The following is a 16,249-nucleotide window of genomic DNA, read 5'->3' as shown; positions in this document are numbered from 1 at the left end:
GGCTACAGTAGTTATTTGTAAGCAATTGGTGAGATACATGAGACTTTTACATTAATCCAGATCATACCAACGTAGCTTTACAATCACGTGGTACAACATTTAAGGACTTCAGATCAATTTACAAATTTTCTAAGTCTTGCCCTCCATAATATCAACTGCACCAATATATGTAGCTACAGAAATTCCCATCAACTTGTTCTCCAACACAAAGTACCGAAGAAGGTGGGAGGAAAAGAAGCAGGCAAGTGTCCTGAACCTGGCAGAACTACTTTTTTAAAAATTATGATTTACCTGGCCTTGTAGATTCCAGATCTCACAGTGAACAGACACAGAGGTAATAAAACAATAGTGATAAAATAAACATGAAACTGAAACCAGCTGAATCTGAAGAGACTTGAAATTTCAGGGAAGAGGTGAAGAACAACAGAGTTCTGAAGCTGATGAAGGAGCTAGAAGTAAATCGGGAGCATGCTACACAGGTGTTTGCTCCCTAGCAGTAACATAAAGCTGCATCTGGTTTTCTGGAGGAACAGACAAACAAGGTCAGACACATTAATACCAATTTATAGCTCTGAGATGGGAGTGTGATTTTTATTTGGCCACTTTTTAAGTACTCTTCACAGCCAATTCTGCAGTTACAGACCTTCTACAACACTGCTTGGGGCTGGTGCAGGGGTGTGTGTCAGGAAATCAGACATCATACCATCAGAAGCATCAGCTATACATTGACCAGCGATGTTCACTTCACCTCCATAAAATACGTAACAATGTGTATTCTTTTTGGCATTACATCAGGGCCTTTTAGATACTACAATTCTCCTTTTCTTTTGTGCAGACAGGACAGTGCAGGTCTGTTTCCTTCAGAGATATCAGAGAAAGGAACACGAAAACCATTCCCACTACGGTCTCTCTAACCTAGCAACAGTTCAGGCAACCTCATACGAACTTTTCCACAATAGGGACAGCACATTCTCTTGAAACACTGCAACTGCTTCAAATGCCTGGTTTTCAACATTTTCCAAATGACAGATTTCAAACTACTTCAGTGGAAGCAGATCCCTTTAAAGTTCACATTTGTAGAGCAATACGTGGCACAGATTTGCATTTCCTAGCCAACTTTCTGAAACATCTCAGTAGCAGAAAGTAGCTCCATGAACTGCAGACTAAAAGGCACAGCTGTAGCTCTACCTCGGATCTGCATGAGCAGCTGCCTTCTGATGGGCTCCAGCAAATGTAGTCAGAAGGTGCTGAGAAACCTGTTAATACTATTGAATGCGAGTCAGAAAAAGAATTCAGCTTTCTCTGCCAGAGCTATGATGGTTATAAAGGACAGTACAAAAGCACTCCATAATAAAAACCTTTTCGTTCCCCCACTAAACCAACACATAGAGAAAGCGTGTGATTTAAAAGCCTGTTTTAAGCATGGGTACTTTCTACGCTATAAACACATCATCCTATAAAAACCTTGCATACCATTCTTCAGTATAAGCTAAATTCAAACTAAATTTAGCTCAACAGCATTTTTTTCCCCGCAAACATCTTTCACTGTGCTCAGTACTGAGATACTTGTTAAGCCCCCGCTACCTGCTACTAGCCTGCGGATGAACTTACAAGCGGGAACACTTCAAACCTATGATTCATTCATAGTTAAATGAATGCTTCGATCCAGTCCTTGATAAGGAGACAGAGTAAAAACAAGCAGCTGATTCTAATACACAAACGTACTGTGCCTTTTACCGAGGCTTTAAATAGTTCATCTCACTTTACTGTAAGCTGAAAAAATGCATATAGCCATGAAATAATTAGGCAGAATACATAAATAACTTACTAGCACTGTTCTCAGCAACAGCATCAGGCTTCCCAAAATGGAAAAGGAAAAACAATGAGCAAACTGTCCAACAAGACCAGCATTTCTGTAGTACAGCACGTAGAACAATGCAACAGATATGAAGAAAAGTTTCACCAGATTAAGAACTTCAAGACAAGGTAACACGAGCCCTTTGGACCTACACTTTATTAATATGTAACTACCAAGCAATAGGATGCGACCTGGACTTTACAATCCCATGCTGAAGAAACATGATCTTCATTTCAAACAGAAGTGGTACTGGCACTTCTACCCTCATGGCAATGCTATGCAGAGATTGCCTTTCTTCAGATAAGGTCTAACACAAAAAACCAATAAAAAAAAGGAAGTGATCCTACACATTTCCACCATGCCCAGAAAAATCTGGAACCCTCTCTGCTCTCTAAGGCAAAGGCAACTTCACAGGTACTGGGTAGACTTCATCCCATGGATACCAGCAGGAGTTTGGCAAGAGCTCCATATACACCAGCTTGTAGAATCTCATCCTTTCTATGCCAATTCTCTCTCTAACCATTCATTTAAAAAAAACACAAAACCAAACAAATAACCCAAACAGAAAATCCCCCAAAAAACCCCTCACAACCAAACCAACCAAAACAAAACAAAAAGTCCAACCCAAAACAAAGCAAAAACCCTCCAGCCCTCAACACAGCATAATTATGGCCAACAGTCATTTTTGATATAGTGAACAACTAGCACAGGAGCTCCAACCCAGTCAAGCCAATTTGCTATCTTGTCAATGTACAAGGCTGGAACAGTTGCAGAGGGTTTCTCTGTGACATTCATGTGCACCCCATCTCATAATTAGGAGGAATAAACCAACACGAGAATGCTCAGCAATGAGCACAGTATGCAAACGCAGTGTCCCTCCAGTGGAAAACAGGAGACAATAAAGTAAACATTCTTGACTTTTAGGTGATTGCACTCCTAGTCTTTTGAGGGGAAATGTATGCACATTGCTGTTTGAAGAAAAAAAAGCAGATGAGTACTTTCTCCCCCTCTCTCTGGCAACTTGCACAGCAAAGCTAGAAACCCAGCCCTGAGGCACACCTCGTACTCCAAACTATCAAGACACAGACAACATGGTAGAAGTTGGTTCTGCTAGTAATCTAGCACACGAAGCAGATACCCTTCAGAGAACATTTCTCTTTTGCTCTTCATTGCTCATGGCAAAGCAAAAAAACCCAAACAGATCACAGGCTGGAAAAAAACCCTCACTATAACAGAATTAATAGCATGCCAAGTTTCTTCTTCAAAAGTAAAATCCTTTCCAGCTTCTAGACACAGCAGCTCAGAAAAATTATAACACAACACAAATATAAAGGAAATACAAACAGATTAGGACCAACATAAAGTCACCCCAAGAATTCTGAAAATGGAAAACAGAAGTGAAACAAATGCCACAGAGGTGGTGAACAGAAGCCAGGAGAGCATGATAATGTCCATAACTACTAAAGAGGCAGGAGTTCCTTCAGACAGCTTTACATTTTAAACTAAAGCTCCATTCCACCTTTGCCATTTATAACACTTAAATAACCAATTAAACCGAGCTTTTGGGTTGCTCTTTATTTGGATAGAGGGGGTGGAGAATAAGAAAAAACAAATCAAAGAACATTCTAAGCTTTACTTAGTCTACAACAAGCAAAATATAGTGATTCATTGTAAGTATATGCAACGCAGGTAACTTTACACATTTAAATGTCTCATAAATAGTACGTTACAGGTCTAAAATATATTAGTCTTATAGTAATTAATTTCTAGCATTTTACAACATTTCCTAATATTTATAATATTACAAAAATACTACACTTGCTCAACTGCCAAAATCTTCAGCAGACACTAAGATCTAAGGAACTAGATTACTTCCATGTCGATATGGCTCAGAGAACAACTAGAGTTGCCTACATGATGTTATTTTCATATTTTTTAAGATTATTTTTTTTTAAACAGTCTTTACTCTGAATTCCCTATTATGGTATATAATTATTTCCTCTTTTTAAACGTTTATTTGAATTTCATATTACTTTTAAAAGATCATTCCATTTCTAAGGCAGTATCACACTGACAGACATGATGAAAATGATTCCTTTGTGGGTGTGATAAAGTCACCCAAAATAGCCAAGAAAAAATAATTTGTTTTTGGCAAAGAAATGAAAGTTATTTAATTATATTTTTGATCTTCCATTTGACTCTACTGATGAGAAAGCCCACAGCTTTATACGTTGTAAAAATAAAGTTTTGATGCCAGAAGAAAAAAAAAAAAAAGACCAGAAGCAAACTGAATTTGTAGAAGAGGAAGTGAAGCAGGGATGGAAGTACATGACCATGCTTGCCCAAGGGTGAAATATTAAAGAAAAATAAACAAAAGTCAAGGTGAGATGATACAGTCTAATGGAAGCAGTTCCTAATGTTGTATCTCTAATTTCAAACCTTTCACAAACTGAACCAATCAATGATTATAAAGCATTGTGCTGCAGTTTCCCAGTCTCAAAGATACAAGTGACTAAACTCATTGCTATAAAATTTGCTACCAGGGACATCTCCCCAGATTTGATCCATTTCATGAGAGCCTGAGGTGCATCCCAACACATGGCAGAGACCAGGCCGCTCTGCTGCCTGTGAAGCATTGCACAGCTGCCAAACAAGAGAAAACCAGCTTCCATCTGGCCAGGACTCAGACTCCTGCACTGACACTACGTAGCTGAATTATCAAGAGCTCATCCTCTGGCACGAATGACAAATGATTTGTTAGCCTAAGACTCATATCCTCATATTTTTTTTTTATAAGTCACCCACACTTTCAATTAAGAGTGAATTATCTTCCAATAAAAGCCTAATCCTCCTTCCAGTCACTGAGGCATTCCCTCAAGATCCATTACTAAGTAGTTCACATATCAGTTTCATGATACAGTCATTTTTTAGGGCCAGAATAAGCCATAAGCACACTAACCTGCTTTCCTGTAGCGCACGGGCCATGCAATTCACCCCACTGCTACTTCAGAGAGCCCTCATTTAGAACAAAAGCAAGGACAGAGCTGTACATGGGGTGGGCTTTAACTGATCAATGAATAACAATGCAGCCTACAAGTGCTTTTATACCTATTAACCACAGACACACCAGGGAGCCTAACAAATCTACCTGTATCAGTTCCCAAAACAAAACACAAGCCCTCAAGAAAATCTTTTAAAAAGCAGCCAAATCCCAAGATTTGGGTAGATGCCTGCTGCAGTTAATGAAAATACTACCTGAATAAGCACTGCAAGGTCTGGCCTGATAGCTGTATCACAGGACTTATGAGATGATACCACCCACACGTTCAGTGTGTGGCAAAGACCACACTACGAGCTGGTGCCATCATGTGCAACTCCATCGAGTTGCACATCAATAAAGTGGAATGAAATGGGAGAACAGCTAACATTATGTAATTATTATTTGCCTCATCTGCTAAAACACATGGTAAAGAAAAACAGAAGTCTTTTGTTGTTAAAGACAAGAAAGCATAGATGAGTTACTTTATTTTGGAATGTTAAATTCCTGTAATCTAAACTGTGGTACTATTGCATCTCTGAGTTAGAGATTCACCAATGGTTTTAACTCTTTAGCTTGGGAGATGTGATCAAAACAAAACTCCACTAACAATTCATACTGGAGGTTGGGTTAACAAGCCTCACTTTCAAAAAAATTTGGTCTAGAAAAGCAAAAGTAGAAAAATAGCACACTAGGAAGGGATAGTGAAACCTTGCTCTTCACAATGACATCTGCCAGAGGAGAAGACTCAGATGAACCAAAATGCTGGCAAAGGCAACACACATTTAAACTTTAGGATGAAAATGTTCAGCCACCAGCATCTGAACTAAAACTACCTGCCAGTTTTACACTGACCAAAATCAAAAGATTGCCTAGCAATAGCTGTTAAAGTGACTTGCAGAAGAACTAGTAATGAATTAGTGCAAAGCATTCAGTAACCAGCCATGCAATCCTATTCCCACCAATGTTTTTGACTTCTTCTTCCATTATCCATACTCATATTGTTTTTTCCCCACTTATCAAGTAGTGAGCTACTGATCTCGTTCCATGCCAAGCAAACATAGTAGTAGTAGTAATAAGCAACACTAAGGGAAACATCATGTTGCTCATGCTCATCTGAAATGTTACCCAGTTCTTTCACCTGTAACTAAATCTGGCTGCTTTGCATGGTATGTTTAAATAGGAAAACAGAATGACGCTATTTTCATGTTATTGAAGTTTAAGCACAATGGCACTGGTTAGCAAAAGAAAAAAAAAGTGTCAATGCTAACATCCCACATGTACTTAGAGAGACACCCCTGCAGATGGCAAATCCTGTGGCTGAACTGCAAAAACCACAAGGTTAAAATATCGTTAACTGGTGAGACAACTAGTGAGATTTCTCAGCATTATTCATGAAGTTATAGTCAGGTTCATGTTAGCTAACTGGATTCTTACTAACCCTGCTCACCTGTGGGAAAACACTGACATGAAAACAAAGCCAAGACTATTTCTAAGCAGGCTGGAATCACTGGTGGCATTGTACCTCTGCTCTAGGCAAACACCCGCCCTCTAAAAGCACTCGCTCTAGTACCCATCAGCTGTGTGTTTGTGAGGATGCTACAGCTCTCACCTCACTGTCTGTGCCTAGTGCCACAACTCCATGCTGAGCTCTCTAGTAACACTCTTAGGTCTGGAAAGATAACTTATTATTTGGAATAGGTTTTATTAACACCCAATAATTACATTAGTCTTCATGTTGTTTACTAATAGCAAACCATGAAAGCAATGAGAAGATAATTTGTTTCTAGAGGGGTCAGTGACTAAAGATTGGATTACGCAAGCCGGAGGCTAGCTCAGAAATACTCGCACTGTATGGTATGTCCCCTGAAGTTATAGCTGCTGTACAGATTTCAGTATAGTTGTCCTTTCTTAATCTCTTATCAACAATCACTTTCAATAAGGCCATATAAATAAACAAATATAAAAGTTTATTGCCTAGCAACACTGATTTATAAACTCTCCCGTGGTGACTTGCACTGTCAATTACAATGCAACTTCAAGGTGCATTTGCACTTATTACTGAGCAAATGTATCCCAGGCTGTGCTCTACTTTTGTGCCCGCCGAATTTTTAACCTCATAACCACCTACTGAGAATCTCTGAAACTCTCTAGAGGCCTGAAGACTCTGTAGATAAAGGCTCTACTGCAGTAAAGTGCTTTCTTTACTGTCTGTTTACAAGGGACATAAAGATGGAATAGTTTTGAAAGAATTAGAGAAAAACAACATACATAGCTAGTGAAATTCTGATGTGATTTACTGTGCTGGCTAATTCCTAGTTTTATAATATACTTACAAGCTAGTGGGCACTTCAGTGCAAAACCGCTGACATTACTATAGAATAATATTCCTGCCGATACCGTTCGGCAGGAATAATCATTTCTCATTTAATGAGAATGCTCTAGGAGTATGCTACCGAAGTTCATTTCATCCATTCATCCTTATACAAACAGATCCCACAAAAACAGGCAGGCAATGGTAGTTGAGGGAGAATTTGCAGAATTAAACCTACGTTATTCCACCTACCTTGTTGACAAAGATTTTAATGCATGTCTACAAATGGTGGCAGGAACAGTTACTTCAGAAAATCTACACATCCTAAAGTACCAAAGAACAGGGCACAGACAAAAAGTTAAAGGATGTGGACCAGAGTAAAGAAGTGTCTTGGCTCAGTTCCAGAGCACCCGAGATACAAAAGGGCTTCCCAAAACATTAGAAATACATATTTCTACACAGAAAATTAATCAATATCAACTAACTATATGTCTTTACAGGCTGCAGGCCAGAAGGTGTCTGTGCTTTTTCTGAAACCTAGAGTTAATCTCTTAACCTAGATGGTTCCAGGCAGGAGAGGCACAAAGCACGGCAGACAGGCCTACTGAAGCCATTCATTTTCCAGCAGCACTGAGCTCTACTAAAAGGGGGAAGGCCTCTGTGCCTCCTCTCAGGTTTACTTGCCCTTGGAGGAGCACTTGTGATCTTGTCACGGCTGACCTTACATCAAACTTCTTGGGGCAGGAAGGGGAAGGCTGCATCCAAGTCCAATGGCCAGTGTTCCTATGCATTCAGAAGTCCAGAGCTGCTGACACACCAGAGGGTAAACAAGGAGACACAGTTTATTTACTTTGGATTACCCTACGTAGAACACCAAAGACATCAATCTACCTCTTTTTTTCACTTACAAAAGAAGCCGGCACCAGAACTACAGGGCTGACAAGCTTCTTTTTAGAGCTAGAAAAAATCCCCTAAAAGATTTAACAATGTATTTTTGTGAGATACAGTTTACATTCACTTGCTGAGAAACAGAATCAGAGATGCCAGGACATTCCTTACTTTCTTAATCATCACCTTAATTAGCATTTATTATTGTCTTAATTCGTACTCCATCACACAGTAAGAAATCACATACATCAGTATATTAAAAAAGTTAATGAAGCAAATACGTGGTGTTAATGAGATAAAGAAATAGCCAGCTTCTACACAACAGTCTCAACTGTTGTCAGACCCTGTATTTTTGGGATGCCACAGGTGCTTTTATCAGGAAATCCCACTTTCTATGTAATTTCCTGGTGCTGATTTGCTTAATAAAATTTCTTATGAGAATCATATATATCTTGCTTTCTCTTTTAAGATATTCTGTTCTTTCTAAATGACACGGGAATCAAGTACTACTTAGTTTAAATTGCAATTAGAGTATTTTGATTTATTAAAAGAAAATTATAAACTTAATTGTAAAGTAATAAACTCTACTCCAACTCTACACTGGAGTTGAGACCTACATTAATATAAAAACATAAAGTCTGATGAAAAAGAAAGCAAATGTTAACACAGAAAAATACACCACCAAACAGCTTAGTAGGACTCTGAGGTTTGATCTTGATTTACCAAGTAAGAACAGAAATACTTTAATGATTTCTAAATGTCAGCAAACCCCATTTGTTTAGTTAGTTTCCATTTAAAATTCTGTTTAATGTATCCTGTAGGCACATGTGGTACTTAACACATTTTAAATCTCACAAAACAAAAAAGGATGTGTTATCAACTGAGCACTTAACAACCTCATGCAGTGCAAACTAGAGCACATTATGAAGAAAACCTTGATAAATCAGGCATGTCAACACACCAAGACAGTATCAAATGAGAGAGGAAGCAGCCAAACACCCGCCCTCTTTATCACACACATTCAAATCAGGGAGGATTATTCTGGGCATTTTACTGATGTGTGGCACTGTCTCAGGACACAGGAGACAGACGAGTCTGGGCCATTAGGGGCTTTACAGAGTAAAACCAAGACCATGCATCATCCCCATCAGCTGACTGGAAGCCATGGGAATGGTGTTACCTCTTATAAATGAGAAAACATTACCGAGAGAGTGAAGGTATCTACCACTTAGGAGCTTTAAATACTACTCGGAGATAATCCAATGCAAACATGCTTGGGGCTGCTCTGTAAGTACTGATGGGGCATCACACTAGTGACAGCAAGACTGTGTAGACATGCCCGAGCTAGCTGCAAACTCAGCAGAGCCTACAAAACCCACAGAAGAAACAGGGCATGTTAGGCTACCTTATAATGTGAACTGCCATAGTTACACTAGAAATGGCAAAAGGTGCACATACCTCAAATGCAAGCACTAAAAACCATGAAAATTTAAAGATGGTCTTTTAACCAAGAGAACTGATTTCCATCTCCTTGTCAAAAAAAAAAAAGAAAAAAAGAAACAGCAATATTAATAACACCTGATTTTCTACAGCTTCCTTGTCTTGTCAGGACTGATTTTGCTATCAAAAAAAGGTGAGAAGTCCTACTGAAGCTCTTCTCAATTCTGGAGCACTTAATGACTGTCTTCAATTCTGGACCTTATCCTGCAGCTGTCCTCTGAGTAGGGTGGTTACGATGCCTCTCCTCTCTACTCACCACCAACTTGCCAGAGACTTATAAAAAGCTATTGCATTAGGCTTATCTTTCGCTCCACCAATTAAATTGAAATCAAACCAATGGCTGAAAAAACAAATAAATTATTTTCAAAAAAATACAGGCAAAGAACATCATCAAATAAACTTCATCTTACAGGAAAATCACACTGAAATCTGGCATTGCATGGCTACACAAGCTGTTGGCAGACTATGTTGAAACAAGGGTGTCTGTCCCATCTGAAAGCTGCCACCTGGGAACAGTGAATGAAAACAGAAGAGTTCTGAAGGGATTAACTAGAGAGTTTCCTCCTCAAAACCGATAAAAACCAAAACAAAGAAATCCTGGACCCGCTGAACTCAATGGGAGCTTTGCCACTGACCTTGCAGAAAGCCAAGTCTTCAGCCTGGCAGAACATCAGCAGAGCTCAGTTTCATCTCTCTGTTGACAGCCCTGCTTGCTGCCTCCCCCAGCCTGAACACAACTTTCAAGCACCAGGACAAAGCTGAGCATTGGCAGCACGGCACCTAGAGAAGCTTAGCAATGCTGAGAGCAACTGTATGGTACTGTCCCTGGAAATCCAACCAGCTGCCTTTTACACCTGCAAAGGCACAATTCTCTTACGTCCTTACAACATCTTATCGAAAACTGAATGTATCAAATATAATTACTGTATGAAAAAAAAAAACCCCAAGGAAAAACGGAGATTAAAAAAATCAGTAAGATCAGGAAGCAAGCCTATCTTCATGCATTACCACCCTAACTTCATATCATTTCCGATTCTAAAATCAGTCAGAGGTCAAGGAAATCTGAGGACGCAAGATAAAGTTGGAGCTGCCACACCACAACCTCTTTGGTCACCTCCTCTGAAATAGGAAGGTCAGTGGCATAGTGATAATTGGTGAAATTACCAGCATACAGAGAGCACTCCCTGAGCCAGGGCCTAACAGTTGCTCGCTTGACATGCTGGCACCATTCTTCCCAAAGAGAGATGAGGACACTCAACCACTAGATGTTTATCCGACTTTCCTGGCCAGGAAAATCCTGGATGCAGCTTACAGGGCAAGGTTCCTCCAAACACTTTTCTTCTGCTGAGCCCAACACTAACTGCACCCAAACCAAACAGCAAGGCAAGAAAAACACAGAGTGAAATCTACCAAAACAAAAGTGAAAGGGACTTGCTTTCCTAGCTGAGTCAGGAGTTTTTTCACACTGAATACAGAAGCACAGATGGTGAAAAGGGAGCTGATTTAAAGACAGCATTTCAAGTTCCTGAAAGTCATAGATGGTCCCTCAACAAATAATAGAGTTCCAGTATTTCTGACAGATCCTCCAGAAAAAATGCCGCCTTTTAATTTGGAACTAAACAAAAAAAAAATGCATATTTTTCCCCACTTCCTGAAGCAAAAGTAATAACCTCCAGTATAAGATTTTGTTTGTAATGTTATTTGAGTGCCATGCTTGAAATATAGGCCATAGCAAAGGTGTGCATAAAAGCATTTTTGCTTCTTGCACCCTCTTTTATAGTACAAATTGCAGCAAAAAAAAAATTACTGGTTTATATAAATAAAACAGAATCACAGAATGGTAGGGGTTGGAAGGGACCTCTGGAGATCATCGAGTCCAACCCCCCTGCTAAAGCAGGATCACTTAGAGCAGGTCGCGCAGGATCGGGTCCAGGCAGGTTTTGAATTATCTCCAGACAAGAAGACTCCACAACCTCTCTGGGCAGCCTGTTCCAGGGCTCAGTCACCCTCAGAGGAAAGAGGGTTTTTCTCATGCTCCAACAGAACTTCCTGTGTTCTAGTTTGCGCCTGTTGCCCCTTGTCCTGTCACTCTGGGCACCACTGAAAAGAGTCTGGCCCCATCCTCTTGACACCTGCCCTTCAGATATTTATAAGCATCCATGAGATCCCCTCTCAGTCTTCTCTTCTCCAGGCAAAACAGACCCAGCTCTCTCAGCCTTTCCTCTTACGAGAGATGCTCCAGTCCCCTAATCATCTTTGTAGCCCTCCGCTGGACTCTCTCCAGTAGTTCCCTGTCTTTCTTGAACTGGGGAGCCCAGAACTGGATACAGAACACCAGATGTGGCCTCACCAGGGCAGAATAGAGGGGGAGGATAACGTCCCTCGACCTCCTGACCACGCTCTTCTTAATGCACCCCAGGATACCATTGGCCTTCTTGGCCACGAGGGCACACTGCTGGCTCATGCAGACCTTGTTGTCCACCAGGACTCCCAGGTCCTTTTCTGCAGTGCTGCTTCCCAGCAGGTCAACCACTAACCTGTACTGGTGCCTGCAGTTAATTCTCTCTAGGTGCAGAACCCTAGACTTGCCCATATTGAATTTCATATGGTTCCTCTTTGCCCAGCTCTCTAGCCTGTCCAGATCTCTCTGAATGGCAGCACAGCCTTCTGGTGTGTCAGCCACTCCTCCCAGTTTTGTATCATCAGCAAATTTGCTGAGGGTACACTCCGTCGCCTCGTCCAGGACATTGATGAGTATGTTGATTAAGACCAGACCAAGCACTGACCCTTGGGGCATACCACTAGATTGTAGGCCTCCAACTAGACTGTGTGCCACTTATCACAAGCCTCTGAGCTCTGCCATTCAGCCAGCCCATCTCATTGTCCACTCATCCAACCCACACTTCCTAAGCATACTTTTTTCCCCACTATATTCTACCTTCAAAAGGTAGACTTCTCAAGAGGTCATGTTAGTTAATCACCATGTCATTACAAGAGCTCTGTTTCAAGATTCTGGCATCCCTGTTTATCTTACTACAACAGACCATGTAAAATCTTACACTCAGTGGGTTAGCACAGGCTCATGATATATCCCAAAACAATACTGCTGTGTGGGTCATACATTGACAGAACTAAACAAAAGCAGTGGTAGCTTTCATTACTCAAACGTAAATTTTGTTTTCCCTTTCCTACCAGCACCAAAAAAGAAAACTTGCTCCTCTGCAGGCTACCTGGTTAACTCAGGTGTGCCAGAGTACACACGCCTAATCGCACGCATGTCTGCCTACAATGAATCATTAACCCAGCCCTGGAGCAGGAAGGTAGGCAGCAACCAGCCTTAGCCCCATGGACCATTGATCAGCCTCAGCTGAATGAATGCTGAACCCAATGGCAAAGCAGGGACTAAAAAAAACCAGACTGGGGTGGAGGAGTTGGGAGGAATTTTGACTAACACTGGCACTAGGACTGCAAGACTTCTTCCCACAGGCCACCACCCACCGCTGAACCTTGCGTCCCAAGTCTAATTCTAGCCCTGAAGAAATGACAGTGATGCCATTCGAGTTACTCCCACGAGGTCTCCCAGCCCGTGCCCTTCAGGAGGAGCGTTGCTGAATGAGCATGGGATACTCACGCTGGTGTGGGAAAGGTGTGATGTTGTGTTGCACTCTCAGGGAAACAAAAGCATCCCACACCAGTGGCTGCTGTACATTGTAATTGAGAAAAGCACAGGCATGCTTCTCACCTTCAGAGGACATACAGCATGTAAATAATGCTTTTCCCTTACCCAAATGATACCATGCATATATATTTGATGTAGTAAGAATGTTACCATGCTATATGTCATTGTTTCTGCTTCTGAGTCAGGAGTAATACATGAGAACTGGATTAAATACTACATAAATTGCATTTGTTATTTAGATTCGGCTACTTCTGTGCAGCATTATTTATCTTCCATGCAACTTCTGATACAATACTCCTCTACAGTACTTTGAATAAAGAAATTATTGGAGACGTCTACTGACACAGGCACGAGCAAAGCGACCTGATCACTCCTTGTTGCTCTATGGAAGGATGTCACTGAATGCTGCTGGCAAAGCAAAGATGCTTCCAGCCCAGACTACAGCCACCCCAGGCCTCCTGGCAGGCTAAGTTCAATCTCACAGCATCATGGAACAGGATCAGCCAGCAAAGGATGAATGTGTTCAGGAAACTGCTAGACCAAACCTTTTTTCTCCCACCCTGATCGAGTAGGCTATTATATACCAAAAATAACCATGCAATAACAGAAGACATGAGATCCGTAACCATCTATGTGCCATTACTGCCCATGTTCAGAGCTAGGGAAAGAGACACTGGAGGCATTCACGTACCATGGAGTCATTTGTTGACTATACTGTCTATATCAAATCCTCTCACAAGAGGATGCGCTGGTTTTGACAGAGCAGTTGGTCTGCTAGGTCCATAAGCACCATAAGAGAGTACAGCAAAACTTTTGCCTGGCCCGTGAGTGTCAAAAACTGTGTTCCTTGCTATCAAACATCATGTATTCATGGCGTTTTTAAAGAAGCAGCAAATAAATGCCTGGGAGCAGATGCCTCCTAACATTAAGTCCACCCCGAGTGAATTAAACACATACGCGCCTGGTCGCACACACATATGGAGATTAGCCAAAATACTATTTGCAAGCAGTCCCATTTCTCTGTCAATATCCCAAGACTTATTAATGCATCAACCTTATTCCAGTTATCCTGACATGCTACTGTTAAAAGCAAGCTATGCTTTATCACAGATGTCCCTGACCACAGGATCGGGTCCAGAGAGATGGGGTAGGAAGACAAGAGTGAGAATTTCGTTTTACCACTGCTTCCTCTCTCAAAGTAAATAATGAATTAAAAGTTTAATCTTTCACTGAATACCTGGCATGTTGATAGTCTTGCCAAATGACAACTAAATTAAACATATATGAACAGTGTCACATAACAAGTCTAACCACTTATTTTTAAACTTGGAAGAGTCTGAACAATTGAAAGTATCTGGGCTGGGCTTACAAAGTAATTCCACACACCCTTTTCACGCACTCAGTCTGCATAGCTGGTAGTAGTAGATGGCACTGAAAGGAGAGAAGAAATCTCTAACAGAAAGACAAAAAAGGAAAAACTTCCTATACTCAGGATATTAATGCAAAAATAGTATGTAGCATACTATTGTTTTTAATTTCTGCTGCAGAAAATGATGGGACAGGCTTGGATTGGGAAAAAAATGTGTATGATATATGATATATGATATTAATATTAAAGAATCAGTGCTAGCATGAAAAAACACTTCATAAAAATAAAATAGCCTAACCTTAACCACACTTATCAGTCTCTTCCTTGAATCAGCAAACTTACACCCACGAGGAAGTGGTGTCAAGTAGACAAGCAGTATGCTTTTGCATTTTAATTATGCATACACATACAAAAAGAGAATTTGTCAATCCTTAAACATCTTCACTGTTGAAAGAAGAAACAAGTAATGTTAACAGAAATCTTGTTCTAGCTTCATTTGGTGTTATTTAATAAGTAACTTCTACAGCTAATTAATTCAACCACTTTGCAGTTTCTACTTCAGCCAGTCTGAAGAAAAGCCACAGATATATGTAGCCCAAACACAGCTAGGTATTTCCAAGTATCTTCCTAGATATTTTCTTGATATAAATTAGGGGTACAGAGCAGACAAATATCTAAAGGACACGTATACAGGCCTGCACACCTAACTAGAAAGGCGAATCTCCTCCTGTGCCAGACTGACAGCAGCCAGCTGGGTTCATGCCGGTCCCGCAGGAAAGGCACGGGCAGCGCAGGGGCTGGGCGCAGCCATTTCTTCCCACTGCCCCTTCCTCCTCACTTGTCTTCCTCCTCACCCATCTCCTCCGCGGGCTGCAGTCCCTTCAGGGCACTACCAGCGCAGTCATGGCGCCTCCTGTGGTGGTGGCCCCGCTGCTCCCTTGTCTCAGCTTTTTCTGCCCTTTCTTACCCAGGCCTTCCCCGAGGCACCTGCCCATGGCTGACAGGCTCAGCTGTGGTGGGGCCCTTGGAGACTGCTGGAACCGGCTGCATCCAGCACCAGGCAGCCCTGGCCGCCTCTCACAGGGGCCGCCCCTGCAGGCCCACCCCAACACCTTGCCAGTTATGCACAGTACAGTTAATAATTAGCACCACTGGCTAAAATGAATAAGCAGAGAAGAAGCTTCACTTTCCATTTGGCTTCTCCAGTCAAGGAAAGTTGCCCGGGAATCTGCAGCTGAGGCTTAAGTAGAGGCTGTGAGACAGCAAGGTCCCACCAGTTTCTCCACTGCAGTCCCTCCATAACCCAGGCAGATCCCTCCACCTCTTACGGATCATTCAGTTTCTCCTCTGGCAACACTCATAGCACAGCAAAGTGCTCAGACACTGTGGAAGTGGAGCGGAGCTAACAGACATGAAGAGAGACACAAGGTTTTGTGATGATGTGCCCAGTGATCTACCAACCGGCCCATCTGCAGCACCCGGGCTTCCTGAGACCCACCAGTGGTTCACGTGCCAGGCGGTGTGCAAGAAGCCTTGTGCAAGACAATACAGCATCTGGCTGTAGAAGAACCCAAACCAACAGGGGCAGCTGAAGCCAGCATCAG

General features: G+C 41.5%; 1 protein-coding gene across 14 annotated transcripts in view; it reads right to left on the bottom strand.

Annotated features, from left to right (window-relative positions):
• COBL (cordon-bleu WH2 repeat protein) overlaps positions 1-16,249 on the bottom strand; it is a 168,689-nt gene that overhangs the window by 125,829 nt on the left and 26,611 nt on the right. Inside the window, exon 1 of one of the 14 annotated variants that reach the window (XM_075744735.1) lies at positions 1,829-1,938. The exons of the other annotated variants lie outside the window; for them this stretch is intronic. The gene's annotated coding sequence lies outside the window, so the exon portion shown is untranslated. Of the gene's footprint in view, positions 1-1,828; positions 1,939-16,249 lie in introns of those variants that run through there. 14 annotated transcript variants of the gene reach the window in all.

The sequence above is a fragment of the Balearica regulorum genome, chromosome 2 (genome assembly GCF_011004875.1).
Source record: "Balearica regulorum gibbericeps isolate bBalReg1 chromosome 2, bBalReg1.pri, whole genome shotgun sequence".
NCBI lineage: Eukaryota > Metazoa > Chordata > Aves > Gruiformes > Gruidae > Balearica > Balearica regulorum.
This window is presented reverse-complemented; position numbering and strand designations above follow the sequence as displayed.